Here is a 15,692-nt window from a genome sequence, read left to right on the forward strand (position 1 = left end):
GCAGTTTGGTGCACAGAAACAGACATGCTTTAAACCAACCTGCCTCACAGTAACATTAATTCATGTATTTGGTTGTATGTGTGGTCTCAGAGGAATCAAACACTCTCACTACTGTCTTCTCTCCCCACTGAGCATCCTTCTGTATGCAGACCCTTGCTCCCTTTTAATTTTCCCAGCTTCCAACCCTTTGAACCAAGTGTTGGTTCATTCATTAATATTTATTTCCCTTTACATCACTTTGATGGTGGAGCCTTTTAAATGTTTAATTTGGTTCAGAGCCATTAAACAGTAATGCTGGAGTCTTTTAATTCTAATGTACACATTATGCACTGGCTGTGTGTGGATGACCTGTATACTCTGCACCATGGTGGCCTTGTTTCCTATTTTTTAGATTTCACTGTTGTTGTTGTTGTTGTTGTGGTTGTTGTCTTATTAGTTGCTGAAAGGGACCTTGCCTTTTCTTGTTGTCTCACAGGATAAAGTCCCAATTCAGTCTAAGCTTTAGAGCACTTTTTCATTATAGATCTTTATCTTCTTCTGCTTTGTAATTGCTACAGAGTTTATATACACATTACATTACATTTACATTTATTCTCTTATATAAAATCACTAAGGAATACTTGTGTTTGTGTTTACCTGGAATTACCTTATCAGTCTACTTTATGAAAAGACTTTAAAGACTTAAAGGCATCCTTTTTTGGTGTTACAAATATTGCCAACATGTGTTTTTCAAACATATTGTCAATATGTTTTATTGTTAAAAGGAAAAAACAGCCCTTTGGGGACATATCAGAAATTAAGTGTTTGTTACCCTGTGTTTTGGATATTCTACAGAATATCTACAGATATTACAGAATATCCAAAACACAGGGAAACAGAATATATTATTTCAGCTTGAACATTGCCTACATTGGATTTTGGACTGTGGACCTACCCATTGTTGAACTACTTCCCTGGTATGACTCTTGCCTGCCTCACCTTGCTGTAAATGGTCAACATCAAAACAGCAGAGGATCCCACATGATCCTTGGGGTGGCAATGACGCAGTGGATAAGAAACATGCCTTTGGTGTGAGTGAAGTGAACCGGAAGTATCTCAGTGGCAGCCATGATAGGAGGTCAAATTCTCTAAAAGCTAAGGAAAGGAGCTTCAGTGCTTCCTTTCATATCTCCTTTAGCTTGGGGTACACCGCACCATCCTTTACGAAAGGAAAGGAGATAATCCCGTCCCACAATTCCTTGCGGCAGCAACAAGTTATGGAGTGAAATTAAGTTTTGTAACATATCAAAGGCAATGATGAAGCTGGATGACTTCTAAAGTAAATGTAACGTATTATTTCAGTGTCTCCCACACAGTGATTTATTTGTGGCGACCTGCCACATTATCAACGCTTACCACCACAGATTGATTTTCAATTACTGTTTTTTTTACTAGGCTATGGGTAAAATCGTATTTGATTACAGAGCTGCGCGTAGCGCATAGCCTATACTATTCGCTCGGACGCTATATTAGTAATATATTGTCCACCTTTAGATGGCCTGCATTAAAACAACACGATGCACAGTATCAGAGATGCGCTTTTTGTAGTCCATCTTCAAGTCAAGTCAGTAACATCCGCCATCGCATAATTACATCGCCTGGAAAAGAGCAGTCAGATTCTCTGAGCCCCGCGGTCCTCTTTTCCTAAGTCCTTATGAATTCTCCTTCACATCTGTCCTTGACCTCATAACATTTTCCATCGAAGTCAAGGAAAGGTGATTAGGAAAGAAGATTTTTTTTTACTTCGACCGCAGACCTGGGTTCTCACTGTGACACATCCACCAGTGTGAACAAGAAACTTAACCCCTAGCTGTCCCAAGACATGCAACCTCTGACATATACTGTATATAGTAATTTATATATATATGAGACCTACAATGCTCACCTGCTAAACACAGTGAAGCTAACCCTCTATGCAGGCTTTGGTCAGCTTCACTGTTTCAACTGTGGCTTACCCTCTTGGTTAAACACCGGTTATTTTCTCTGACTTTGGAGAGCTTCTTTCAGAGCTACAGAAGACATTATGTAACTGTTTTCACAGGTTCCGTGCTAGTCCTCTTGACAAGTAGACAGTTGTTTTCTAGTGTAAAATTGGTGTAATTTGTGTAAATATTGCGAGTAAAAGGTTCAGGCAAACAGTAAAAGTGTTTGGACTGAAGACTTGAATCAGAAGGTGCCCAGCACTATAGGACCTGAAACTCAAAACCTCCTCTGTACCAGAAAAACCCAAATCATGTATTTTTTTATTTAATGGTTTTAGGCTTATCTCTCACACAAAGTTTCCTGAGCTACTAGTTCTAGTCGAAGTTGTTGTGTGCGTGCGTGTGTTTGTGGCTGTGTGTATCTAGTATTTGTCTTCAGGTAATACAATCTGTCTGCTGTTTCCCAATTACCACAAGTAATTCCCCAACCCATTTGACCACATAAAACACATGTCCTATTACCTACCTGTTAGCTCTGCTAACACCCAGTCCCATGTCTCTCTCTGGGAACAAGTGTTCTTCTCTACTTAATCCTTGTGCATTTGTAGTCCATCACATGACACAGGCATCGATTGAGGTCCACCATCTTTAAAGACATTGCAATTAGAAAATGCTGCTTAAAGAAGAGGAAGAAGCCTTTCGCAGTAGGCTGCAGTGAGGATACATCACACTTAAAGGCATACTAAGTGATTCTAATCCATAAATGTTTTTTTATTTCAGTGAATATTTCCTCACAGTTCGCTAGCTCTCCGTTTTGTGTGTCTGACACAGCCCTGGGTCTGTAAATGGAACAAAAAGAAAGTAGCTCGACGCAAGCCACACAACATTGTTCCAGCCAATCAGCAACAGGTGGCGTTAACATGCTCGTGCATGTGAGAGAAAAAGTTGTAAACACCGTACATTTAATGTACATGTAATGTTGGATTCATTACTGGACTCTAGGCACTGTCCAGAAGGAGAGACTGCAGAGAAACAGCCAAAGGTCTGAAAAGTACTACTTATAGTAGAACCACAAAAAGCAAGCAAGACTTACAAAATCAACAAAATCTAAACACGTCAGCAAAATCAGGCAGGCAAAATGCTCTGATTCTGAAATGCACAAAACTGACAAATTAACAAGTCAATAAAGTGAGGCAGGCTATATGCTGCGCTGCTGAAATGCTTCTGAGATGCTTCCAGTGGACGTTGATGCTGGGCAGAGGATGGAACAAAACCGTGGCGCAGCCGTAACAGGGCGCAGCCGGAGTCAGTGGTAGCTGCGTTACTTGCTGTTCGTCCACTCTTTCGTCATATGATAGTATTTATCCGTAAAACATTTGTAAAGGGTTTTATGGCCACGAAAACCTAAAAATATAAGTTTTGCTATGACAGTGGGATTATTTGGGTAGATTGTTTGCTGTGTTTTTTGTCTCTGTTTTTATTTTCTCTTTTATGCCTTCTGTACAGCACTCTGGTTCCACTTGTGGTGTTGAAAGTGCTCTATAAATAAAGTTGAGTTGAGTTGAGTTGATTCATATGAAATGCTATAATAGGTAGCCTAATATTACTGGAGAAGTTATATTCCTTAGCTTTGCATCTGATACGCCTCGTCCACTCGTCAGTCACAGTATTTCTGTAAAAATTATTTCAAATAACTCTCACTTGTTTTTACTCCATTGTGTTTGTCACTTCAGTCACAATGAGTAGGCCTATTACAACCTTTTTAAATGGTTGTATAATTCAATTCAAATGGTTTTATTGGAATGAAAGTTTCAAAAACACTTTTAAAATATAATTTGTATACAGACGGTACTGTGCAGAAGCTCTGCAGCTGAGGCTGAGCTATCCTGGCCTTTTTGTTCCTAATCCCCCCAAAACAGTGGGTTGTATAAACTTCCCATAATGCAGGGACAGCATCTTTAGTTAGACCTTACCTGACTGGTAAGTACCCACACATATCTCAGCCTTAGCTGCAGAGATTCTGATTTTCTTTTGCAAGTTACCAAACACTACTGAAGTGCAATACTAAATCACTGGAGTACTCTTTTAAAGCTGTTTCTTCATAAGCTTTAGTGACTTATCGAAGAGCTCTACTCTCTTTTGAAAGTGGGGAAAAAAGTTAAAATCTCCATGTGGGTCTCATAAACACATGATATATAAATTCTCCACTTTCATATCTGGTGCAATTGAATGCCCTTTTCATAAAAGTTATAAATGCTTATAATGAAGGCATTTGTTTAATAGGTGGTCAGTGTTTTGGAATTAGTTTAGAAAATCACACCATTGAACAATATATGTTTTATGACAGTATCAGCTGGGGCTGGAAATCTATTTTGTAATTGGATGCTGGAGCTGATTTAATAGTACAGTATAATGATAATATAGATTCAGCAAAATCAATAACATGTTTATTGTGCTTGGATTTTAATAAAACAACATGTCTATTTGAAAAAGTGTTAATGAAATGCTTATAATCATTTGGGCGTGTAAAATGAACATACAAATCATTTGATTGATCTTTACTCACACAGTCCTAAATAGCTGTTTGCTGTTCATGTGTGGATTTATGGGACTCTGTATGTCAAATCATTCAATATGAAGAGTCAATATGAGTATTTCTATTTCTATTTTCACAACTGAGAAATTGCTAAACAAGATTTAGGTTTTCGGTCAGATACTAAAAAAAAAAAAAAACATGGAAAACATCATGCGGTCAAGCAAAGGTATGAATTAGGACTTAGGATAAGACAGCCGCAGTGGTGAGAGAATCCAACTGGGCCAGGCTTTTTTTTTTTCCAATCAAATGTATTTATAACACATATTAGTACAGTGACAAACTATTCTGTTTTCAATATAGGACAAGGGTGGGGGTTTGGCAAAAATTTTTTTATATATACAGTAGTATTTTGTTATGATAATATTAACTGGAAAGAGAAGAAATCGATATGTATGGATTTGGAGCTCAGCCAGTCATGCAAGGATTTCCATGAGTTTTTGGATCGTGTCACAAGCTAGGTGCAAAATAGACAGAGCAAATAGGTGCTCTGTTGTTTTTACGTTTACATCGATCTGCCGTGGAGTAACTACAATGGTATGAAAGGTAAAAGTGCCAATTATACAGAATTATTTTAGTATTTATGTATATTATATTATTAGAATGGTATTATTGTTGCATTAACATGTGACTGGCTTTTAATGTTGTAGGCGGTGGGCCTAATTGTAACTTCTGTATATGTTGTTGGGAAGTTCAATCTATAAAAAAGCATTATATTTAATTTGTTGATCACTTTGTATCTAAACTCTGGACCTGCAAAGTAACTAGTAACTCCAGTTGTCAAATAAATGTAGTGGAGTATATTGAACAATATGTCCCTCTGAAATGTAATTGAGTTCAAGTGTAAAGTAGCATAAAATGAAAATACCTCATAATTCATACTTAAGTACAATATGTATACAATCACATCATCTGAGAAAATGCAAACAAGGCAAATAGAACAATCTGTTCTATGTCCAGTGGCAGGCGGTGCTGCTGTGAAACACGTTACAGGAAACTGATAGTGCTACAAAATAACACTCAAGGATGTCTCATTTGTCAGATACACGTTGCATTGATTCTTCCTTCCTCGCATATCAACCTTTGTGATGTAAGTGGGAGAGGCAAAGTAATGATAAGAGGTGCATAAAATGGGATTTGAGGAAAAACTCAAACTCACAAACCCTGGAGCAGTCCCCTGAGAAGGGATTGGCACAATCACTTGCTGAGACAAACAGGAGTCAATCACATTAGCATGAATGAGCCAGCACTGTATCACATCACCAGTGTGTGTGTGTTTAGCAATGGGCACATATGCAAGCAAGTTCTTGCTAGTACAGTATAATTTTTTTTTAACCCAAAGGTTCAAAACTGAGGTTGAAGCTCTCAGTGCGCCAGAATGCTAATAATACTTTTTCTCCTAACATGAGGTGCTAGGTCTTAAAAATAGCCTGGCAATATTCAAAATGTCATGGTACAATATTCTATTAGCAGTTATACCGAAAAGTGTGAGAAAGTGTGCAAGTACGTCCACATTATGAATTTCGCTAATATGCTGTACCTTTAATTCTGAGAGTGTTTTAGATTAAACTTGGAATATGTAACGCTAAATTTTAATATGAAGCTATAGAATAGAAAAATATCCCCACCATGGCTAAATTTTAAATGCTATAAAACAATGGGAATACGCACTTTCAAGTGCACTGAGATGCTGTTACATTGCATAAAGACCTAAGAAGAGCAAAAGCAAAAATACCACCTGATTACATCTAGCAGTCCAGGCATTTGGAAACAAATAAATAACATGTTGGTGGAGCTGGTCTCAGATAGTTGAGGGACTGCTTTTTTTGACACATCTATTGCGGAATTAGCCAACAGTCTAATGCTTATATAAAAGATTTTGAGAAAAGATAATAGTCCTTTTTTGCTTCCATTTGCATTACGGCAAACACATCTGCTTCTTAAGGTAGTAGCAGGCATGCAGACACTACGTTTATGTATCTATTTGACAGATCAATTTCCTGCATAAATGTCAATTAAATCACAACAAATCCACTCTGCTAAGGTACTCAGTCTTCTGTCTCACTTACTGAGGGTGATAAGGTGATAAGGTTTTCAAATTTAATTTAACTACTTTTATGTTACATTTGAGCCATCTAAGTATTTTTACTCAGAAGTTTATTTGAGCTTCAGGGTGGGCTGCAACAAAACAATAAACAAAATGAACCTAAATCAAATCAATCTATAATTACCTACTTAAAAAGAGCTCACCTAGACTCCGGAGAAAGGATAGTTTGAATAAAGTCTGCCCATTCCTTACAAAAAGGTAGACAACATTCTGCCTTCTGCCTGGTTGGAGGTGGAGAGAGGAGAGCCCAGAAGAGCTGGAGGAAGCTGGCCTTATAACCCATTACCAGCCAGCCTGGAAATAACTGTACTCAGTGAATAAACAATCCTTCTATACTTTAAAATAAACATTCAAAACATAACACCTGATTGGTGTTTTTATATCCACATTTACACTGACTATGCTCCGTTTTTCAGAGAATTTAAAGATGATGAACAGAGAAAATTAAATGGATGATAGCCTCCTTAAAACTGACTTTAACATGATAATTAAGATATCAAGCTAGCCTCTTTAAATCATATTTGTGTGTGTGTGTGCGTGTGTGCGTGCGTGCGTGCGTGCGTGCGTGCGTGCGTGCGTGCGTGCATGCGTGTGTGTGTGTGTGTGATCATGCTCAGATTGCTGGGGCAGGCGTTATCTCACAGCTGTTACAAACCTGTCCTCATTTTAAAATGGGATGAAAAACAATTATTTGAGCTGTTGGAGTAAATAAAGTAGAAAGGGCTCCTGAGTGTAAATGTGAGTATTTTTGTTTGTGTATGCGTGTGTGTGTGTGTGTGTGTCCGTGCGTGTGTGTGTGTTTTCGTCACTTCATTAATGAGCACCTTCGAGGCAGGTTGCTGTGATGAGGACTGGTGCTCTCCTTTCCACAGAGATGAGAAATGATGGTGGCAGCCCAAAGTCTAATTATAAAGTGAGCCTAACAAACCTGCCGTTCATATGCCTCGCACAGATTTAATGCCTCTGAGGAGAAAAGCCTGAATTTTCCTGCAAATTCCATCCTTTGTCTTTGGTGCATTTTGCTCCCCCAGAACGGTGATGACTGGTTTGTCTTGTGCTTCCTCCTCCTCCTCATCCACCTCCACCTACACGATGGCCGCTCTCTTCCATGCAACTACCCCAGTGACTTTTGTTCCAAGAAGTAATGACATGACCAACAGGTTGTCATGGTTATTAACCTGTAGCAACTTCGAGATGCTGTTCGATCAATTGAAATGCATGTGGGAGGATGTTTGTGCATTGCGTAGCTGGAGTACTGAACGTTCCTTCAGACACCCACCTAGAGTAAAATCTTTTAACGTTCTCTGGATAGCATATCCTGTGCACTTTGGTGAGAGCACTTTACCGTGCAATTAATTTATATGGTTGGCATATGTGGCCACAGGAAGAAATAAATCTCCAAATCTCTCTACATTCTAATACTTTTCCTACCTGGGGGTCAGGTCGGGACTCCACAAGGTGTCTAAAGATGAATTGGAGGGGTCACAATCTCATAAAAGGGATATCCTTTCTCAAATGTGTTGCTTTCTTGTTGTGAAATTCTTGTGAAATACTGAATACTTTCATATCTTCTCACCTTAAAAATCCTTTAAATAAAACAATCTGAGGGGGAAGAAAATCACCCTTTAGTTCAACTGCTTGCGACAAAGGTCATAACATGTGAAGAGGAGACACAACTGGACACTGCTTTAATTTAAGAGGTAGAGGTAGAGTAGACACACTGAAGTAAGAAACAACCAGCAGTTTAAAAAGACAACAAGATGAAAGGTGTATGCCAATTCCATACTGCATACTAATTATATATACATTATTTATACATTTTTATGGGATACTGGTTTTTCAACTAGTATACAAGAAATCAACATAGCATTGTTTTAAATTAACAGGAAATGACGACAAGTTTAGAATGCTACTGCCAACTAAACCTAACAAAGAGACAGAAAAATATCTTTACAGAAATTCAGTGCATCATATGTAATATGTAATGTAATACTTCTCTTCTGAGACAACTCAGCTCCTGGAACTCATCACCATCCACAATTAATTTTAATGTTTTCCAGCTACAATTAGCTCTACATTTCTTTTCATATTGTATTATGGGAGAATGGTGTCCATCAACACCACAATCAAAAATTTGGGGGTTTGTTTTTTTTTTGTTTGTTTTTTACTTTTTTGGAACTTTTCCAGTGTTAATGTACTACACTCAACACTCACAACCTGCTTAGAACTACTGTTTATTATGGATTTGGGACACAACTTAAGAGTCTTTTGCCATGCTATCAGCTCCACAAGGTTATACTTGGGCACAGTGGTTCTTTGAGCTAAATGCTAACATCAACATGGTATTTGTTAGGCAGGTATAATTTACCATGCTACTTTAACATGTTAACATTTGCTAATTAGCAAAAAACACAAAGTACAGCTGAGGCTGATGGGAATGTCATCAGTTATGCAAGTATTTGGTCATAAACCAAATTACTGGACAATAGAACATTTTGACATGATAATGGCACTAATGAAAAGTTAAGAAATCTCCAAAGTTATTAGAATTCATCCGGAGGGGAACATGAGTGTTTGCACCAAAAGTCATGACAACTCATCCAACAGTTGTCAAGACATTTCCCTCACAAGCCACAAATGTGAACCTCATGGTGGCGCTAGAGGAAAGGTCAGATAATCACCAAAGCCATTAGGATACAGTCTCTGGGCACCAAGTATATATATACTAACTTTCATAGTAATTATGCCAATAGTTGTTGAGATATTTCAGACCAAAGTGGTGGATCGACAGACAGACCGACATTGCCATCCCCGGAGCTCTGCTGCCAGCGTGGCTAAGAACTCATGAAATTCTACTTCCAAAAACAGCACCCAAAAACTGTGAAGCCGATCAAGAAGCCGTGTCTCACATTTCCCAGGGCTGTGAATGAGTGCAGTCGACTCCTTACATAAGACGACAAGGCAAAGCAAGCTGATGAGAAACAGTTGGAGAGGGTTACGGTGCGGCATGAAAAATCAGCAGCTTCAACTCCTCCCTCACCTCGGTGAAATTAGATCAGAGGGTACTTTGATATTTCAACATGGATGTACTGTTTGTTTCATGAAGGGGAAGTAGATTATAGAGTAATTTGTTGGGGGCTCAACAATGTAGATTTCATACTTAACACATCATTTTGACCAAATGATTTTATTGTTCAGTGTGGATTATAAAACTGTTAATAATTCCCATAATGAGCAGAATTTCCTCCCTAATCTCCAGTGAACCCAGAATTACAGTAAAGAATGTTTTCCATATTGACAATGGTGGACAATTAGCTGTGCAGTAATGATTATTATACAGTGGGTGGTTTCAGCCAAGCAATCTGATGCCATACATCTTAATTTGTTTAATGCCCGAAGAAAACCCACACTCAGTACTGATTAGGCCTAAATTTAATTCTTTACCCAAGGTGCTATACAACAGAGAAGTGATTTAAATGGAAATGTGCTTATTCCCTTTTTTAAGCACTTGTAAGCACTTGCATGAGACTGGTGATTAGATTTTAATTTTAAAGTTAAGAGGTATCTACAAAAAGTGTGGCAAGTAGAAATGGAACTGGAACCAAAAATTTGTTGGTTTTAAAAATGAGTGCATGTGACGGTGCATGTGCTTAACAGCAAGGAAGACGTATGTTCGATGCACTTGGGGACTATGTGGACACGGTTGCAACCAAACTCAAAAGGTAAATACCAAGGTCTAGATTCCAATTACAGAATCAAATACCAACTGAGAGACAGCCAGCACAAACTAAACTTAATATCCATACAAACATAAAAAGGTTTTAGCAGTTTTTATGTTGCTTCAAAGGCAAAAGGCGACACAAGAATCAGAGATAGAAACTCCAAACTCAGACACTGAAAGATATTGAGTTCCCAGAAATTCCTAGGCGACTGCTGCTCTGCTTCCAAGATGATTTTTATTATATAATATTTTCTCTTTGTACTCAAGAGAGCTTTTGTGCAGAGGATGTTGAAAGCAGCTCCTATGTAACCATACTGCCCCCTATTGATGAAAAAGACAACCACAGCATCACAATTTTGTGCTCCTCCGCCTGTTGCCAAAAGATGACCTGGACAATTTAAGAGCATACAGCTCTCTGTCGACGTTATGATGTCATTTATTTTATATTTAATACATAGCACGCATGCATTTTTGCAGAAATGCAGAAAAAAAACGTGAATCCAAACAGGTAAACAAAACCAAGCTATCTATCACTGCAGCATGGAAGCATCAGTACCATTCTGCTTTTATTTAATTAAAAATTGAATTGCAAATGTGACTGTACAGACTCTCCTACTTTTTTTTTCTCTCCGATGTACTTTTCTTGTGAGCAGCAATCAAATTAACAATCACCAAAAGAAAATTTTAAAAAGAGCAGAAATCCCCTCTGATGACTTGCCTATTTTATGCTGAGATTTGAATTTGTTTTAAGTCCTTGTGTCTCCGGATTTAATAAGACATGTGGATTGGTGATGTAACCTTCCGCTGTTTTATCTCCATCCATTATGCCACATCAGACACACCGACTGTACAAAGTAATAGGACAACCTGCCACTTTTCCATTAAACAGACCATGAAATTGATTGAGCTGGCATCAATGTTATTATCTCAATGTTTTCCACCTTCAGCGTACAACCTTTAATAATGACATGAAGGCAGGGAGAAAGGAACACCGTGTTTTTGTATTATTCAGACCCACTTTGGGGTGATGGTCAAGGTATGGGCTGCTCTCGCTGCTCCCACCTCTTCACCGCATTCTTTCTTCTCTAACCTTAACGATGTCATGTCTTCCCTTGATTGAATGAATTCCCCATTAAAGCTTTTAAAGCAAGACAGGGGTGAAATCTGATTTCTGAGAGCCATCCACAGTAGTGTGCTTTAGAGTAGGAACAAAGAAACAAGTTTTGTTTTTTTTTAATGAGCAGCGAATGGGTGTGCAGTTCACCATTTCATCTTTATATCACAGGGACGATGAAAATAATGAAGAACAAAACATGACTGGGGTTAAGAGAAACTGTTGGATGGGTGGTCAGCATGTCTTAACATCTATGATCTGGCCTCTGTCTCCCTCCAGTGGTAGGTGTTAGATCCAACAATAGATTTTTATGTTAATAATCATATCAGCCAGCAGGAAGTTAGACTGTCTGCATCTAATGATTCCAGTAGCATTTTTGATGGCCTACTTCCAGTCACTCTTCCTGTATCTGCACTATGAAGGGTCGATGGGTAAGTGCAGAAGACACAGACAGGTCTGTTTGCCAGGAACCTTCTGCTAATCTGCTGAAATGGTTTTACTGTATTTGTATAGCAGAGGCTGAGAGATGAGCAGGAAGGCCGAATATTTAAAATAGGACTCTGTCCTGCTGCAATAGAAGACACACATAGATGCAAATTAAAGGCTTTTAAGGTAACATAGTTTAAAATTGGCTGACATCTCATTTTGAAGGTTTTATAAGATTCAATTGACCACCTTTGCGGGGGGGTGGGGGGGTATTATGTGTATTTTGTCACTTTTTCATTCTGCCAATTGTGAAAACTGCTGAGTAAGCACTCATTTGGGGTTATATAGGCTAATAGGTGTTTACGCATTTAAGTTACATATGGAAACATAAATGACCATTATGCTGTTGAAACAAGGGTCATATGTAAACTATACATCTAAAGGTAAACAATATTTAGCCAGATTTTAGCCAAGAAATCAAGACATCTTTTGACCTGCAAATCACCTGTGTGATATTATGAGCAACCCATAATATCAAGACGTGTTTCTGCAGTGTCAAAATAGGCTCGTACAAATTACTGCAAAAGACTTGTGTTCAACTAATTTCCACAGAATCATTACAACGTGTTAAACGTTGTATTGTATCTGCATGAAGTTACGTTTACTTGCAGGGCAAGGCCGAAAATTGAACTTTACTCGCTCAACTGACGCGCGCTGGAGCGAGAGAGAGAGAGAGAGAGAGAGAGATTATTGTTATTATTTATTCTCCTGCAAATTAGCGAGAATAAAATGATCCAGCTGATTGAGATATATTAAAAGTGTCCTGTTGTTGAACAGAGCATCGCTTTGGACATTATCCTGTTTCTTTTCTTTAATACACATTGGTTACTATTTGTTTTATAGCGATGTCCGACGGTGAATCCATAAACAGAATGTCGCTGGTGAAACTAATCTTTCACTCAGCAGCTACCAGCTGTTATTTATTTTTGAGATGCACACAGAGAGAGTAGAGGATAAAACACTCCTGTTGGGTTTTACGCATGACGCACAGCTTCCTCTGTATTTAGGTTCACCTGCTTCAACAAGGAGCTGCTCTCCTGTTACTGCCACAATAATTCTTTGCGTTGTAAAGATTATTGAGATGCTTTAGGAATAATCAGAATTTTGGCTGCCTGTGCTGCTGCAAAGCAAGCCGTTTGGTTGGCTACATATAGTTGGCTGGGCAGCAAAAGAGATATTTTATAGTGATCTTATCAACACCTTCATGGAGATTTAAAAAGGAAAATAATTGTAGAAATAGAATTGTAGAAGTAGCTAAATTACAGATGATCAGGAAGCAAAGCAAATTGCATTCCCTATAAATAACCTGTTGCACAGCAGCTGTTTCTAACCTGATGAACAGCAGATGAAATATATTGTACTTTTGCTTGAGTAGGTTTGTCATTTTTGTTCTTTTACTTTTTATGGGAGTAGTTGTAATTTTTCTTGAGTAAAGATTTTGAGTACTCTACCCACCACTGGCCAGCAGCACCAGTAGGCCTACTAGTGCTGCCATGGTGAACATGAGACAGACAGCAGAAATGAGGTCAAAAGCAAAACAGAGTCAGACCCAGTACAGAGCACCAGTTTATGGTAAGCATGATGATGAGATGGATTTATTTATCGTATTCAAGGGCTTAGCTGAGGTGATTACTTTAGAAGAGTTAGAGAGGGGTTTCTAGTTTTGAAAATGTATTGGCTCACAAAGTTATCTAAATTACACTCTACTTGCATAAAATTCTCAAGAATGCAAGAATAAAGTTCTCTAAAGACACAGGGCCCCGACAAATACTTTGTCTGGAGAGTGGACTGACCACGGACAAACTCCTGGGCCACTTTTTTGCCTCTGTCTCTGATCTTAAAAAGTATGTGTACATACATGTCCATAAACAATTTAAAAGTAACAGTGGTCAAATGTTCACACAGAGATGAGCATCCTGCAGTATTTAAGAGGAAGAGGACAGAGGTCACAGGAGGAGGATTAGGAGGAGGACGAGCTTGTAAGTTGTATGGATAGCTAGTAGACATACTGTATAGTTTGTTCTAAAATTCACAGAGTAAAATGACTTTGTCAGGTTAATAGCATGTCATCAGAGTTTGCATTGAAGACAGTTCTGTGTTCACAAACATATGTTGCTTTCCTAGATGTGAGTTGAAGTGACCACAGAACAAGGAGAGTCAGGGCCAAGTGAGACACAGGGAATATCGCAGACAAGTGTAACATTAGGAGAACTGAATACATTTGTGCCGTGGCTAGCTACATTAACTATCCGCTGTTCTATGGTTTATGTAGTTGGTTTTGTTCTAGTTATATTATTCTCCATCTTCTGTCACTGCAAATACCCTCTTTATGCCACAATAATAAGTACATTCTGTTTTCAAAAGTTATTAGAAATGACCATTTAAGTACTTTATATTTAAAAATAATTCTGATTTTAGTGTCCCCCCACCCAGGTTCAAAGTCGTACCCGCGTCCCTAAGTGTTTGATTCCTGTTCCACCTCCTTGTCTCATCTAGTACAGTCCCAAATGGGGTCCTGCTTCTGTCAGAAGGGGAAACTTGCATTAGCACAGACTAACTAAACCTTGATTGAAAGACAGACAGCCTAATTACTGTCTTGTTTTAAAATGATGTGCGCCCATACATGTGTTGACTGGACTGGTCCTCACAGAGGTTGCTGCTGGAATGCGAGGGTTTTGCTCGACGCAGTTATCTTTTCCAAGCTGCTAACCCTAACCCTGTTGGCACTAGGCTAATAAATAGTGGGATGTTTTGAGACATTTTTATGAATGAAAATAAATCACGATTTTTAGAACTTGAACTTCTTCACTGCATTTGCAGAAATATTTTAATGGGCTACTTAATAACATAAACTGGTCAAGTTGCCTTGTCTAATGCAATAGACAGTTCATTTTTACTCTGATATCTTGACCTTTCCTCATGTGGAAACATAGGGGCTGTGATCCTGTGCAACAAAACATGCAAGAATTAAATCCCCACACTACCATGGATAGTAGTGGTGCAATACGTGGTATGGATCCCTTCCACATGGTGCGGCATGCAGGTGGACCACGGATTGATTGCAAAGTTTGTGATGATTTATCCTGTTTGACCTCTCAAAATATTCCTTTATTCTGGAAATGTCAGAGAACCCAGTTAGATTCTGAATGTGCAGAACTTTGAACATGAGCAGAAAACCTGCTGAAACACAGGAGCTATTAAGTCCAGAATTAAAATGATTTAATTTATTATTGATGAGGTAAAAAGGTGCCACATGCACATTTAAAGAGGTTACCTCAATCAGTCACGTCTGCGTGTGTTGATTCAGCAGTGATGATATTAAAAGTTGATCTACAGGAGAAACATATCTGAAAGCAACTCAGAATGCCTGAGAGCTGCTCTGCATTATATTCTGTTACAGTTTGACAGCCTGCTACCTGAATTTTGTGTGTCCCTTTACATAAATAATTTCCACAGTAAATTGATGCTGAAAATGCAGAAATTGGTGCAGAAAAACACCACAATGCAGGAAATTAAGTGTTTAACACTTATAATTTTCTGGGGCAGTACCCCAGACCCCCGGTTCATATTGCCGCAGTTTCGTTGTTATATTATTATAATTAGACACATGACATTACAATTTAGTAATATCAAAATGAGACAGTTAATAGTGTTGTGAGTTTCGTTGTGCCGTATAAATAGAGGATGTTTACTGTTGATTTACTGCTTTA

The sequence above is a fragment of the Micropterus dolomieu genome, linkage group LG23 (assembly GCF_021292245.1).
Source record: "Micropterus dolomieu isolate WLL.071019.BEF.003 ecotype Adirondacks linkage group LG23, ASM2129224v1, whole genome shotgun sequence".
NCBI lineage: Eukaryota > Metazoa > Chordata > Actinopteri > Centrarchiformes > Centrarchidae > Micropterus > Micropterus dolomieu.